This window comes from Anabrus simplex, chromosome 8 (genome assembly GCF_040414725.1).
Source record: "Anabrus simplex isolate iqAnaSimp1 chromosome 8, ASM4041472v1, whole genome shotgun sequence".
Taxonomy (NCBI): Eukaryota; Metazoa; Arthropoda; class Insecta; order Orthoptera; family Tettigoniidae; genus Anabrus; species Anabrus simplex.
In genome coordinates this window covers 211,911,825-211,928,949 of record NC_090272.1, presented here as the reverse complement: position 1 = coordinate 211,928,949, position 17,125 = coordinate 211,911,825, and the positions used below count along the sequence as shown (strand labels likewise).

General features: G+C 40.3%; 1 protein-coding gene across 5 annotated transcripts in view; it reads right to left on the bottom strand.

Moving 5' to 3' along the window:
• The window catches only part of krz (beta-arrestin protein kurtz), a 711,169-nt gene extending 697,108 nt beyond the window's left edge, over nucleotides 1-14,061 (bottom strand). For all 5 annotated transcript variants that reach the window (XM_067152141.2, XM_067152142.2, XM_067152144.2 and 2 more), the window contains exon 1: nucleotides 13,904-14,061. The gene's annotated coding sequence lies outside the window, so the exon portion shown is untranslated. The remainder of the gene's footprint in view (nucleotides 1-13,903) is intronic.
• Between the last annotated feature and the right edge of the window lie 3,064 nt (nucleotides 14,062-17,125).

Genomic DNA, 17,125 nt, shown 5'->3' with positions numbered 1-17,125 from the left:
CTGTATCGCGATTGACATGTCTAAAGCATTTGATAAGGTGGATCATGGGAGACCACTGGCAAAAATGAGTGCAATTGGACTAGACAAAAGAGTGACTGAATGGGTTGCTATATTTCTAGAAAATAGATCTCAGAGAGTTAGAGTAGGTGAAGCTTTGTCTGACCCTGTAATAGTTGAGAGGGGTGTTCCTCAGGGCAGTGTTATCGGACCTTTATGTTTTCTTATATATATAAATGATATGAGTAAAGGAGTGGAATCGGAGGTAAGGCTTTTTGCGGATGATGTTATTCTCTATAGAGTGATAAATAAGTTACAAGATTGTGAGCAACTGCAACGTGACCTCGAAAATGTTGTGAGATGGACAGAAGGCAATGGTTGATAAACGGGGTTAAAAGTCAGGTTGTGAGTTTCACAAATAGGAAAAGTCCTCTCAGTTTTAATTACTGCGTTGATGGGGTGAAAGTTCCTTTTGGGGATCATTGTAAGTATCTAGGTGTTAATATAAGGAAAGATCTTCACTGGGGTAATCACATAAATGGGACTGTAAATAAAGGGTACCGATCTCTGCACATGGTTATGAGGGTGTTTAGGGGTTGTAGTAAGGATGTAAAGGAGAGTGCATATAAGTCTCTGGTAAGACCCCAACTAGAGTATGGTTCCAGTGTATGGGACCCTCACCAGGATTACCTGATTCAAGAACTGGAAAAAATCCAAAGAAAAGCAGCTCGATTTGTTCTGGGTGATTTCCGACAAAAGAGTAGCGTTACAAAAATGTTGCAATGTTTGGGTTGGGAAAAATTGAGAGAAAGAAGAAGAGCTGCTCGACTAAGTGGTATGTTCCGAGCTGTCAGCGGAGAGATGGCGTGGAATGACATTAGTAGACGAATAGGTTTGAATGGCGTTTATAAAAGTAGGAAAGATCACAATATGAAGATAAAGTTGGAATTCAAGAGGACAAACTGGGGCAAATATTCATTTATAGGAAGGGGAGTTAGGGATTGGAATAATTTACCAAGGGAGATGTTCAATAAATTTCCTATTTCTTTGAAATCATTTCGGAAAAGGCTAGGAAAGCAACAGATAGGGAATCTGCCACCTGGGCGATTGCCCTAAATGCAGATCAGTATTGATTGATTGATTGCTGATCAAATTGGAGCAAATATTCATTTATAAGTCGAGGAATAAGAGAGTGGAATAATTTATTAACGGAAATGTTCGATAAATTTCCAAGTTCTTTGAAAATATGTAAAAAAAAAAGACTAGGTAAACAACTGATGCGTAAACTGCTACCTGGGGGACAGTCCTAAATGACTGACTGATATAACGGCATCGCCCTCATGGCAGTTACGATTGTATAAGTCGGGTAGACTAATTATAGGTTCATTTTTCTTTTACATTTTTTGTGCCGACATGGGCAGGTCTCGGGGGATACGACAGTGAAGGAACCGACCGTGGCCTTAACTAACGTACAGTACCAGCATTTGCCTGGAGCGAAAACGGGAAAACCACGGAAAACCATCTTCAGGGCTGCCGACAGTGGAGTTCGAACTATCTCCAAAATACTTATTTTTTATTTTATTTTTACAAATTGCTTTACGTCGTACCAACACAGAAAGGTCTTACAGCGACGATGGGATAGGAAAGGGCTAGGAATGGGAAGGAAGCGACCGTGGCCTTAACTATAATATAGCCCCAGCATTTGCCTGGTGTGGAAATGGGAAGTCACGGAAAACCATCTTCAGGGCTGCCGTCAGTAGGGTTCGAAACCACTATCTCCCGAATGCAAGCTGATAGCTACGCGACCCAAACATCGTAGTCAACTCTTTTGGTATTCTAGTATTTATTTTTGGATACGTTACTACTACTACTACTACTACTACTACTACTACTACTAATTATTATTATTATTATTATTATTATTATTATTATTATTATTATTATTATCCACCTCTGTGGTGTAGTGGTTGGTGTGATTAGCTGCCACCCCCGGAGGCCCTGGTTCGATTCCCAGCTCTGTCACGAAATTTGGAAAGTGTTACGAGGGCTGGAACGGAGTCCACTCTGCCTCGGGAGGTCAACTGAATAGAGGGGGGTTCGAATCCCACCTCAGCTATCCTGGAAGTGGTTTTCCGTGGTTTCCCACTTCTCCAAGCGAGTGCCGGGATGGCACCTAACTTAAGGCCACGGCCGCTTCCTTCCCTCTTCTTTACTTATCCCTCCCAATCTTCCCATCCCCCACAAGGCCCCCTGTTCAGCATAGCAGGTGAGGCCGCCTGGGCGAGGTACTGCTCCTTCTCCCGACCAAATGTCTCACGGTCCAGGACACTACCCTTGAGGCGGCAGACGTGGGATCCCTCCCTGAATCCGGCGGAAAAACCAATCCTGGAGGGTAAACGGACAATTACGTTGATTTTACGTCCCGCTAACTACTTTTACGGTCCTCGGAGACGCCGAGGTGCCAGAATTCTGTCCCGCAAGAGTTTTTTACGTGCCAGGAAATCTACCGACACGAGGCTGATGTCTCTGAGCACCTTTAAATACCACCAGACAGAGCCAGGATCGAACCTGCCAAGTTGGGGTCAGAAGGTCAGTGCCTCAACCGTCTGAGCCATTTAGCTCGGCTTTAGGTACGAGTATGAAGTTCAGTAACAACCGGCTCTAGGAGTAACACCTTCCGTAGCATCCTACAACGCATGCCTCACCAGTTACCATACTGCCACAGCCTAAAATGGTACCGGGACTTCGGTGGAAACTAAATTTTTCTTTGGTCTGCACAAAGAGACAGGTGCAAGAATACTGCATTCGTCAAGAAATGGCAACAAGCGCCATAAATGTAAAAGTGATTTAATGTATAGGGAAAAGAAAGAAGGAAAATCTCTAACATGTGAACATCACTGATAAATCACATTCTTGCCTGCCTTCAGTCAATTTACTGAAACTCGCGAGGTGATGCAGCTTTTCTCAGACACACCCCGAATGGACGTGAGCTGCACGAACCTTTTAAAACACAAACCATCCATCCTGCCATTCTTAAATCTCTGACAACACCAGGAATCGAACATGCATGTTAAGTTCACAGCTGTGTAGCTTTTACAATTCCCCGCTGTACATTTTGTCCATTGTTGGCAGCCGGAACATACGGGAAGTTGATGGTGTAAGAAATCACATTCTCCCTCATCATCATCATCATCATCATCTTAATTTCCCCTTATCCAGCTCCTGCCGGGTCGGGGTAATTATGGCACTTCTCCATCTTCCTCTTTCCACGATCTTGTCCCAGTCTAAATTTCGTCTTCTTATGCCGCTCTTCACTGATTTAATCCATCTTGTTCTAGGTCATCCCCTTGCTCTCCTACCCTCGCACTTTGCCACCAACATCTGTCTTGGAATTATATTCTCCTCCATCCTCTTTACATGTCCAAACCAATTTAGTTTATTTTTTTTCAACTCTCTCATTCAGCTTTTCTATCCCAACTTCCTTCCTAACATCTTCATTTCTCCCTCTGTCTTTCCTATCATACTTCTTAGGAATCTAGTCTCACTGGCTTGAATTCCACTCTCTTGCCTACTAGTCTTCCGCTGCATAAATCAGTATGGGTACATAATCTCTTTACCTTTCCTTGGTAATTCTTTGCTCCATACAAGTTTTCTTACACTTTGGTAGAATGCATTACTCTGCTCTCTCTCTCTCTCTATATATATATATATATATATACAGTATAAACCTATTCTATTCGTACGGGCTGTTTGCTTTAGTACCTCAATGCACTGCCAGAAAATAATAAACTGAAAAGGATTTTATTCACTGAACACATATTCAACAAAGCCTTCAGAAAACATACCACTTACTATATCTGTTTGCAACCATGTTAACAAAACATAAAGCTTCTAATAAAGAAAAGCGCGCCCATAATCTTGTATCTTTCCTATTCGTACAAATTGAACACTTAAACAAAAAATAAAGGGTTCCTGGAACATGTTAGTATCTGGTGGAATGTCTCCTAGGCTTTATAACTGTCCGATATCGTCGCCGCATAGAATACACTAATTTACTGCAGAAGTCAGAGCTGATTTTCTGCCATTCCTGAAGAATCACACTTTTGAGTTCCTCCTTCGTACGCACACGTTGTCTACGGATATTCCTCTTTAACGTACCCAAAGATCTTCGTTGGGATTTAAATCCGGAGACTGGAGATTTGTTCTAAGCTGCTTAGGAAAGTTGCAGATCAACCATGTCTTATGTCAGCAGTGTGTTTTGGGTCATTATCATGCTGGAACATGTAAACAGGTGGCATCCCCATTTTTTAGGCACTCTGCTTCACGTTTGCCCACAGGATTGCATTATAGCCCTCCTTGCTCATTCTGTCAATGAAACATATGTTACCCACACCTCTGGCTAACATACAGCCTCAAATCATTACAGACCCACCACCGTATTTTACAGTTGGGAGTGTATTTGCTAAATCATTGTCCGTACCAATTTTTTCCATATTCTGCGGATACCATCTGACCCGAAAAGGTTTATTTGTCTCATCAGACCAGATAACGTCATTCCAGAATTCGTTCTCCTTATTTATATGCTCCTTAGCGAATGTCAGTCTAAGCCGTCTGTTTTTTTCTACTTACGTATGGCCTTTTCCGAGGGATTCTTCCGTAGTACCCATGCCGATACAGGATCCGACGGATTGCGGAGTTGCTGATCTTCTTTTCAGGTCGTTCCTCCGTGAGTTGCACTGGTGCACTTAATTTGGAATCTGACTTTAGCAGCCGAACAAAAAAAATGTTCTTTCCTTTCAGTCAAACACTTTCCCTGGGTTTCCTTGGAGTGTTCTTAATAGTTTCCTTTCTATTTAAAATTATCACCCACATATTGCACCGTAGAATGTGTTCTATTGACCATCTGTCCAATTTTTCGTAATGAAAATCTTGGAAGTGGCAGAATATGTATAGTGTTCTTAAGCTCCGTACTTAACTCTGCACTCCTACGCATGTCCACCACAGATACACCAGGAAGGAGACGTAACAAGCTGACTAGTCGTATGCCGTCACAGACTTTTCCGAGCATCGCAAATAAACAGTGCGCATCATCCTGTCCATGTGTACGGATACAACTGGTACACCCGTTTGTCGATTCCGGCACATTCATATAAAATCTTCCTGCCTGTACGTGGATTAAGTATGGTTTTGACTAACGAACTATCATTGACAAATCATGTTTTTACTCACAATGAACGTTTTATTTCAGTTTTTCAATCGTTAATGTGGATATATGCGACTTGATAAGAAATTGAAGCCTGTACGAATAACAGAGCCACATACTGTATAAGCAGGGTTATTCACCTAAGATGTTACACGGAAATAACTTCTAAACCATTAAAGACATCGGCATTCTGTTTTCATATTCGTAAAATGGTACCCATGGTCTTGTAAAATAACGTGCTACTTATTCTCATAAGGTGATTAATAACCGAGATATTGATACTAACTCCATATTCTTAAATGGAACGGCAGGAATGTATACAGCTAGCCTAAAAGTTCAAATATCTAAGTATTTTCAAAATCGGACATTTACTTTTTGAGATATCAATAAGAGCGCATTTGGGCTTTTGCCTGCCGCGTCAGACAGCGTCTGTCGGCCAAGGACGTATTGGTACGCAAGCTGTTTCCTGGCATTGATTCCAGCCATAGAACGGATACCAGGCACGTACTGCTGTAAACTATCGTACACATAATGTGATGTACCGTGACATACCTTGGGTGTGTAACGTTATTGTATGACGCGAACAAACAACGCGGAAGGGAGATTATTCGGACATTATTAATTTTCTTTTCTAGAAGGAGCTCTTCTGGTGTCCTGTATTATGTTTATTTCTCAATTCATATATTAGTATGCATTGCACACTCAAACCAGTGACAATTATAGCTTTCGTTATGTTCCTTTGAAATCAAAGTAATTATTTCATTCCCTTTAAAAACATCACACCTCCCTGTCCTGTCATGAGTTCGTCCGTCATACACACTTTGCAAACCCATCACATGTGTACGATATGCTTACATTCTTGGTATCCATTCTGTGGCTGGAATCACACCCAAGAACCCGCTTGCGCGTCAATACGTCATTGCCCGACTTCACGCTGTCTGATGCATCATGGAAAATAGCGCACTCGTTCTTATTGATAACTCAAAAACTGTCCGATTTTGAAAATACTTACATATTTGAACTTGTACACAGTTGAACTTCTAGACCAGCTGTATGAATTTGTGCCGTTCCATTTAAAAATATGGAGTTAGTATCAATATCTCGGTTATTAATCACCCCATGAGAATAAGTAGCACGTTATTTTACAAGCTACTGGGTACCATTTATGAATATGAAAACAGAATGCCGATATCTTTAATGGTTTAGAAGTTATTTCCGTGTAACATCTTAGGTGAATAACCCTATATAAATGGCAATGCGGAAGAAGTTGGAATTACACTGCAGATGATCCGCAATCGAAGAGAGTTCAGAAGAAGAGTCGACAGTCTAAAATCATTTGAAGAGAAACCACTAAAACGGAGGCCCGAACGGATCATTTCCGAAGAGGAGAGAAAGACGAGAAGCGAAAGAATGAAGAGATTTTGGGAACTGAAGAGTAGAGAGGCCAGCCTTAAGTTCTATGCGGTCCATAGATGGCCAAATTCGGAAAGAACCCCCCGCCCCAATTGTACTACAGCCCTTGAGGGGGCTTGGCCTACCAAGCGACCGCTGCTCAGCCCCAAGGCCTGCAGATTACGAGGTGTCGTGTGGTCAGCACGACGAATCCTCTCGGCCGTTATTCTTGGCGTTCTAGACCGGGGCTGCCATCACACGTCAGATAGCTCCTCGATTCCAATCACGTAGGATGAGTGGACCTCGAACCAGCCCTCGGGTCCAGGTAAAAAATCCCTGACCTGGCCGGGAATCGAAGCCGGGGCCTCCGCACACCACGAGGCCGGCTAAATAAAAAGAGGCAATTGATGTTTTTTTAGTTCTTCACAAACACACAATTATTTCACTTGGTGAGAAAAATACAACATGTTTCCTATAAAAATCTTACATTTTAACAAAGAACCGTTTTTGTTATTTTAGGAACTCGCAGAATGTTTTCTATTCAGTTTCACTGTGTATGTTGGGTATTCAGCCCGAAGGCTGGTTTGATCCTCTGCAGCTCCGCCAACAGCTGTCATAAATAGCCTAGGCGTCACTGAAGAGGCGTACTAGGGAAATGAGGAGTGAGGTAGTTCCCCGTTGCTTTCCTCACCGAGCCAGCCGCTGCTATTGCATATCAGTCTGCCAAGCCCACCGAAATGCATGCACCAACCGACCCTATGAGCGATATCTTCACACCATTCATAACAGGGACTGGCTGTATAAGCAATGGTATTACTAGCATCACTCGTACCTCAGTCACTTTCATATTGTCAAAGCCAACGATGAGACTGAGACAGGTCAATGAAAGTAACAAATTTGATATAGCCCATACCAGAAGACATAGTGCATTGTAAACACTACATCTCGCCAGCAAAGACAGTTTCACTACCCTAATGTAAAGGGTAGATCTTCAAAAGTCAGTCAGCAGTATGTAAAGATTGTTGGTTACAAGGATAATGTCCAGATAGAGGAGGAGACTAATGCTAAAGAAGTATTAAAATTTACATGTGGTAACAATGACATTTACAATACAAAAGTTGAAAACTAGAAAAGCAGCTGGAATTGATAAGATTTCTGGGGATATACTAAAGACAATGGGTTGGGATATGGTACCATATCTGAAGTACTTATTTGATTATTGTTTGGTCGAAGGAGCTATACCGGATGAATGGAAAGTTGCTATAGTAGCCCCTGTGTATAAAGGAAAGGGTAATAGACATACTGGCCTGTAATTTTCAGCTTTAAGTTTGACATGCATTGTATGTAAGCTTTTTGGGAAGGCATTCTTTCTGATTATATTAGACATGTTTGCAAAATTAGTAACTGGTTCGATAGAAGGCAGTTCGGTTTTAGGAAAGGTTATTCCAGTGAAGCTCAACTTGTAAGATTCCAGCAAGTTATAGCAGATATCTTGGCTTCAGGAGGTCAAATGGACTGTATCGCGATTGACCTATCTAAAGCATTTGATAGGGTGGATCATGGGAGACTACTGGCAAAAATGAGTGCAACTGGACTAGACAAAAGAGTGACTGAATGGGTTGCTATATTTCTAGAACATAAATCTCAGAGAATTAGAGTAGGCGAAGCTTTATCTGACCCTGTAATAATTAAGAGGGGACTTCCTCAGGGCAGCATTATTGGACCTTTATGTTTTCTAAAATATATAAATGATATGAGTAAAGGAGTGGAATCAGAGATAAGGCTTTTTGCAGATGATGTTATTCTGTATAGAGTAATAAATAAGTTACAACATTGTGAGCAACTGCAACGTGACCTCGAAGATATTGTGAGATGGACAGCAGGCAATGGTATGTTGATAAACGGGGTTAAAAGTCAGGTTGTGAGTTTCACAAATAGGAAAAGTCCTCTGAGTTTTGATTATTGCGTTGATGGGGTGAACGTTCCTTTTGGGGATCATTGTAAGTATCTAGGTGTTAATATAAGGAAAGAACTTCATTGGGGTAATCACATAAATGGGATTGTAAATAAAGGGTACAGATCTATGCACATGGTTATGAGGGTGTTTAGGGGTTGTAGTAAAGATCTAAAGGAGAGGGCATATAAGTCTCTGGTAAGACCCCAACTGGAGTATGGTTCCAGTGTATGGGACTCTCACCAGGATTACCTGATTCCAGAACTGGAAAAAATCCAAAGAAAAGTAGCCCAATTTGTTCTGGGTGATTTCCGACAAAAGAGTAGCGTTACAAAAATGTTGCAAAGTTTGGGCTGGGAAGACTTGGGAGAAAGGAGACGAGCTGCTCGATTAAGTGGTATGTTCCGAGCTGTCAGTGGAGAGATGACGTGGGAGGACATCAGTAGACGAATAAGTTTGGATGGTGTCTTTAAAAGTAGGAAAGATCACAATATGAAGATATAAAGTTGGAATTCAAAAGGACGAATTCGGGCAAATATTCGTTTATAGGAAGGGGAGCTAGGCAGTGGAATTACTTATCAAGGGAGATGTTCAATAAATTTCCAATTTCTTTGCAATCATTTAAGAAAAGGCTAGGAAAACAACAGATAGGGAATCTGCCACTTGGGCGACTGCCCTAAATGCATATCAGTAGTGATTGATTGACCGACTGAACATTTGCCGCAATATGTCCTCTTGAACGGGCGAGTTGGTCGTGCGGTTGGGGTTCGAACCCCACTGTCGGCAGCCCTGAAAATAGTTCTCCGTGGTTTCCTATTTTCACACCAGGCAGATGCTGGGGCTGTATCTTAATCGAGGCAATGGCCGCCTTTCCTATTCCACCGTCGCCGTAAGACCTATCTGTGTCGGTGCGACGTAAAGCCAATTGAAAACAAAAGTGTGTCCTCTTGAAAACAAACTTTATTTTTTTGTAGTTTTAAAAACTCCACTCAAGATCATTCGGCTGCTAATGTCATTTCAATCCATCTCTTCACTGGCAGCTGGAAACATTCCACTTGGTCCACCAGCTCGTCTCCTTACTCCCAAGTCTTCCCAGCCGAAACTTAGCAACATTTTTGTAACAATTACTCTTTTGTCGGAAATCACCCAGAACAAATCGTGCTGGTTTCCTTTGAATCCCCATGAATTACTGTCATTCCATCAATACAGCAATTAAAACTGAGAGGACTTCTCTTTGTGAAACTTACAACCTTCTGTATACAATTGTGAAGTCACTGAACGAAGAATGGATGCACCTGGGAAGAATTGCAAAATTAAGCAACATTATTAAAGGAATGAGCGGGAAAAAAATTGATGGAAGAAAAAGAAAATGACAGGTGCTAGTTAGAAACGGAAATGTGCTCAAGGCAACCTAGACAATATAACTTTGTTGAAAGCAAGAGCAATTAGTTACGTAGATTATAGTTAGAGCATATAATTTCATCACAGTCCTCTTTTAATTACTTTGCACGTTCCTTGACAGTTGAATACTAATATTCACTCGAGGTGATGGACGTAGTATGTATGGACGGACTGAGGAACCCTATTATAGTGACCTTCACCTTAGGGAGTCACGTTTCCGGAGTATCCGAGGGACGGACCTCTATAGCATGTCAAAGAAGTTTATTTCTTTATAAAAGTGCCCGTAACTTCCAGGCTATTCCTTCTCTGTTCAATTTCTAATCAGTCAGAAGTTTTAAATTTTTGCTATTACCCTAAAGCTGTTTTCCTGACATTTTATTCTTTATCCTTCCACAGTATATTTTTAACTATGCTTCATGGTATAAAATTACTGTTAAAACTGCATGTATCAAAATAAAAGTACAATAAACAAACTCTCCCCCTAATCTATACTTTCTGGTATTATGGGACATGGTACTATCTGTTAAAAAAATAGCCTTTATATTCTCATTCCAAGTACCTTCCTGATATTGTTCCCACACTTTTGTACCAACAACCATTTTCTCTAATTTCATATAGACCTTTAACTTCTAACTTGTGAACAAGATGCCGTGAATCCACCCAGCTGTCACTTCCGTGAAGCAAAATCGGTCTGTTCTGGTGTAAAGATAGATGATCCAGTTTCATTTAATATAGATCTACCATCATCCTGGGAGAAGGCACGTCCTAAATACAGTACTTGAAATAATATCCAGTTGTGCATTCCCAATCTGGCATGTAATCCTCTTAAGTTTCTTCCCCACTGACATAACATTAAACACACAGGCTTATCTTCTCGCTCTAGGAGATGAGGATGATTTTAACAGATTAGCGCCGCAGGTTATCGAGTTTTCCACCACAATGTTCAGAGGTATATGTGCCATCTACCCAAACTACTAGTCGAGGTCATACAAGTCATGGACATAAACCTCCACGCCCCCTCAGTCAACGCCGGTGAATGATAACCGCAGCTCTTTTAAATCTACTTTATCAAAACAGAAGCCATATACCGGTACTGACTTATTCCATTTCAATAGGAAATTATGCATACGACTGGGATTAACAAAATATACTGTATTATCCCATTGTCGGCGCAGGACTGCTAAGGTAAACAACACCCGACGTAATTAAATTTTTTAAACAATAATTGGCTTAACGTCGCAGCAACACAGATAGGTCTTGTGGCGACGATGGGAAAGGAGTTGGAAGGAAGAGGTCGTGGTTTTAAAGGTACAGCCCCAGCATTTGCCTAGTGTGAAAATGGGAAACCACGCGTGATTTAATACTTGAACAGATTTAGGCAAACGCCTATGAATGGACAAGATCAACTGCCGTTATTATCATAAAGGTGATAAAGGATACCTGGACTTTCACAGAAAGCCTCCAAAAGGCACATGCACCAAAAATACAGATGCATAAAAATATTAATTTAAATGGTGTCTTCTAAGCAGAAATTCCAAAATGAAATGAATATTCACAAAGAGAGTAAGCATCTTCTGAAAATCAACGAGCAAATGTTTATGTGACGCGAATTCTTCAAGACTAGGGAGGTAAATTTGGGGGTGTGGAATTACGTATTCTACCTACAAGGCGTTATCAATACAACCAATCCGGTACAATCCATCGTTTGATAAGGAAACCAGGAAGGTCTTACGGCAGAGAGAAGTGATTTGGTGGTAAATTTTTCTAATCCAAAACTGCTCACTTTTAGATTCATTGAAGGAGTCAAGATAGGGCTAATTGGAAGAATAATACTTCTTGTCGAGTACTCTCACTAGAATCATAACGTTTTCACGACAATACTGAATATTGGTAGTTTAGAAGTAGTAGGAAATATCCAAATTACCTTAACATGGGGTAAGTTGCTGTATGACTATTTGCTTGCACTTCAAATTTTTACTGACCTTGGGGTAAATGGGCGGCGATAACCGCTGTACGCTGTACCCAGGGCCGTATATTTTTACGCTGCTGTAATTTCTCTATATTTCAATAAAATGATCTACAAGAAAGTAAAGAACTTGTTTTGAAGTTTTTTTTAATCAAACTATATCATGGTAGTAGACAGTGCAAAAAAAAGTGTCAAGTGGCACAAAGTTCAACATGCCTTAGTTCCTTCGGTCATCAGATATAAAGTGTCGTTCACGTTATAAATAACACAGGTAAGCAAGTATTAGCGACATCAAATACATTTCTGCTTAAATTGCCACCGTACTGAAACATGTAGCGTAGTGACATAATTTTCACAACAAAATAGCTACTGAATTAAAATTTTCAAACATAGTTTTATACCACCACGTTACTCCAGATCTCAATTACCCCCACTCTACCTTAGATCTGTAGAAATGATCTTAGAGGATCGAATCAAGAAGGACAAGCCCACGTACATGGCATTCGTAGATCTAGAAAAGGCATTCGATAATGTTGATTGGACCAAGCTATTTATGATTCTGAAGATGATAGGGATCAGATACCGAGAACGAAGAATTATCTACAATCTGTATAAAAATCAGTCTGCAGTGATAAGAATCGAGGGCTTTGAAAAAGAAGCAGCAATCCAGAAAGGAGTGAGGCAAGGCTGCAGTTTGTCCCCTCTCCTTTTCAATGTTTACATAGAACAGGCAGTAAAGGAAATCAAAGAGAAATTTGGAAAGGGAATCACAGTCCAAGGAGAAGAAATCAAAACCTTGAGATTTGCCGATGATATTGTTATTTTATCTGAGACTGCAGAAGATCTCGAGAAGTTGCTGAATGGTATGGATGAAGTCTTGGGTAAGGAGTACAAGATGAAAATAAATAAGTCCAAAACAAAAGTAATGGAGTGCAGTCGAACGAAGGCAGGTGATGCAGGAAATATTAGATTAGGAAATGAAGGCTTAAAGGAAGTACTTGGGTAGTAAAATAACTAACGATGGCAGAAGTAAGGAGGACATAACATGCAGACTAGCACAAGCAAGGAAGAGCTTTCTTAAGAAAAGAAATCTGCTTACTTCAAACATTGATATCGGAATTAGAAAGATGTTTTTGAAGACTTTCGTGTGGAGCGTGGCATTGTATGGAAGTGAAACATGGACGATAACTGGCTCAGAAAGAAAGAGAATAGAAGCTTTTGAAATGTGGTGTTACAGAAGAATGTTGAAGGTGAGATGGATAGATCGAATCACGAATGAAGAGATACTGAATCGAATTGGTGAGAGGAGATCAATTTGGCTAAATTTGACGGGAAGAAGAGTTAGAATGATAGGACACATCTTAAGACACCCAGGACTTGTTCAGTTGGTTTTTGAAGGAAGTGTAGGGGGTAAGAACGGTAGGGGTAGACCAAGGTATGAATATGACGAGCAGATTAGAGCAGATGTAGGATGCAATAGTTACGGTACGTAGAAATGAAAAGGTTAGCACAGGATAGGGTGGCATGGAGGGCTGCATCAAACCAGTCTATGGACTGATGACTCAAACAACAACAAATAGGAAAAACCTTACAGTAACTTAGTGTTTTTGCCTTACATTCGTTCATAACATCAAATATGATATACCCTGTCAAAATATCACGAGTTTGATATATGACTGGGTTACGCCTTCTTTTAATAAATAATGAATTACTGGAAACGTCTCATTTATAATGAGATAAACTTGACAGAACAGAAATTCTTAATTAAAGGTAGAGAAAATTAAAAAAAAAAGATAAACACACAGATTACAATTAGCCTACAGCCTGAAAACGTGCGTGTTTTGCATGTTTTCGCGATCACCACGGCAGATTCCACCTATACAGATTATAAGGTCAAATACAACACGTCCTCAACAACACAGTACACAAAATCAGCACTGGGCTTTTATTTACAAAATTTATAGTCCTGTTAAAACGTTGCTTCACTCACCTCAGTATGTCAAGAAGATGAAGTTCTTTAAATCCCGCACTAAGAGGAACACACGCCAATTTGTTAATCAGTAAGCAAGATACTAACTGCCGATAATTTCCTATTACACTTCAACAAAACGACGATTAAAGATAAAAACAAGACAAAACATCACACTACCGTCCCATCAACTCACAGCTCGCACACCCAGAATGCATGCACAAATTGACTGTGACATCATATCCTGTCTCCCTTCCACTGTGCGCTTGACTGTAAGCAAACCTTCGCTCCATCTGGACAGGAGAATGTGAACTAGGTAGTGTCGGAGTATGGAACTGTTGTGGACGGAAAATTGTAAATGTTACCAGGAGAATATGGAGTAAATCGTGGTAAAGGAGGAAAGATGAGATTATCCTTATTCTGTAGTGACCTTCCATGAGAGGTATTAATTATATCGTCATTTTACTGATCAACAAATTTGAAATAAATACCGGTATCTGGTTATCCCTCGTGATCCTGGGATATTCTTAGTTCACGTAACTGATCTGAGATGTCACTAGTGGCTGAGTAGAGTAGGATTCGACTTGACAGCGGCTAATTTACACTAACCTTGCAGCTTTACATTCAAGAGGCAGTGGGACTGGCCCTCGCTGTCGGCTGTCCTGAGAATGGTTTTCTATTCTCCTGCATCAAGACGAATGCTAAGACAGTTCCTGTTATAGGCCATGGCCGCACGCACCCACCATACCTTCTCCGGAAATCTTCCTGGCTAGCTTTAACACTCCCTCTCTCCACTAATGTACAGCTACCTAAATCCAATTGGCAAAGGACTTGGGATTTTTCAGACGTGTTTTAAAACTGCAGCAGGCAGGGAGAATTGACTACCGCCTTTTAAGAGGAAGTACAACCAAATACAGTAGAGACAATACGCGACACTTACGGATTTAGCCTTGTTAAAATGGGAGACAATTCGACGGTGGCGCTCCTAGTGACTTGACCTGAAAAGTCGCGCTAAATTCAAATATCAATGGAAATGTATACTGTATTTGGAAATGGATAAATAAATTACGTCTAGAAAGAAAGTATTATTGAGATGTTAACTTCGAAGTTGCTAAAGCAATTCTGGATAAATGAATGAAGAACTATTTAAAAGGTTATTATTTAAAGACTGAAATTAGACATATAAACAAGATGTGAAATGAACTACTGTGGAATGGCTTGATCTTTAATTTATGCATTTTTTTTTTTTTTTTTTTTTTGCTTTAGCATTCCTCCCTGAACTTTTACGGTTAGATTTGTAATTTTTCTAATTTAAAAAACATTGTATCATCACATTAAGACACTTGTCAATAAAAATATCGACACATTCCTTACACACATGATGCAATGAATTAACATTTAAAAGCTGGACAATTTTCCTCTTAACATGAAGCCTACTAACAGAAATCTATAAAATCCCGGCATTAATCTGAGAAGAGGAATAAAAGAAAGAAAAGTATGAAAATGTTGTCGATAGTGATGCTTTGAGGAATATTTATGTACAATTAGAGTAAAAATGTAACATACCCTTGGCTGTATAGTCGAGGATTTCTGAAGTCGCTGGCCTGGAAATGATCTGAACAGATCGTATAATTCTTATATAAGCGTAACGTCCCTTCTTTCTTGTACACCTTATACAAATCACTTCTGTGACATTTCAAAACCCACAGATCACATCTACAACAACACATCGGTATTGAAGGTTAACTGCTGCACTATACAATAAAATATGCATATTATATTTTAAGCCAGTTAAAATATGGGTCGAGCAGGTCAGAAGATTATGAAGTACTATAAAAATCTCTTTGTCACTGAAAGATTATATATGCAAACACAATATTACTTACATTTTCTTGTCACGAGGGAGGTGAAAGAAAGACCACGCATTCTTCTCTACTTCGTAGTTACTGCAGCCAAACACAGCACATACCTTTCTCCTCATGTTGAGAGGAGATATCAAGGAATGACACACGCTACTATTTAATTATGTCGACTCACTGAAAAAGCATAAATAACACCAAAAACTTCACACACAAATACACGTGCTCTTATGACAGAATCAGTAGTTCTCAGGTCTACCCGCTAGAGAGATCTCTAATAGCTGTCCCTCGATATCTTGCTGAGTGTCGTGTATTGTTTCTACTGTATTTGGTACAACTAGGCAACCATCCTCTATTAACACTAATCAGAGAGGGAGAGAAAATGGAAGGAACCTGACACTTCGATAAATGAAGGTATCAGTCAAAGAAGACAAGGGCCACAAAGGGCGAGAAAATGAATATCCTAGACCACCATACGTAATACCGTCGGAGTCAGAAAAGAACAAGAGTTGACCAAGGGAGGTCAGATAGAATGGATGAAAGTGGGGAGCATTCTTACTGATTATATTGAACATGTTTGCTAAATTGTTTGTTTAACATCACACTGACACATCAAAGGTTTGATAGAAGGGAGTTTGGGTTTAGGAAAGGTTATTCATCATCATTATAAATGTTTACATTTCCTGCCTTGAGGGGGAAAGGAAGGGAAGGTTAGGGCCTATTCGAGTGAGGCTCAACGTGTAGAGCTCAACAACTCCAAGTGAATCCTTGCAAGAAATGTAAATAACTCCCTCCTGCTCTTCTATCCTTAGTCATGCATGACCAATAGATTTCTAATCTAGGGTGACCAGATTACAAGCATAACAATACAGGACGCTTCAACTGCTGTTTATTATGTTCTATTCAAGATTAGAATTTCTTAACTTGAGCCACAGACCTCACAAACAGTACCATTTATTTATAGAAAACCAGTATTTACTGGGCCCAGGAGATGACCTGGGAGAGTCACTAATTCAACCTTGTGACCCTGGCTAACAAATGGGGGTGAGATGCGAATATAAGAACTCAACATGAGAGTTCTCTTAAACTCTCTCACCCTAATTCTCCACAATTCTACCTACACGTGTTGCCCCTGTTAAGTTGAGTAACCCAGTGGAAGGTTGGGTATGAATCCCAGTGGGAATCTGGGTCAACGAGCCGACAGGATGTGGAGGACAGTGGAAGACAACGAGAAATCACCACTGGCATTCTGCCCAAGATGTTCATGATATGGACCTCTTTGTAAATGATTCCGGAGGTAAAAATTCCCCTCATTCGGGTCTCTGGGAGGGATATACAACAAGGTTTTTAAAGTATGGAAGGAAGAAGAAAAAATAATTATTGC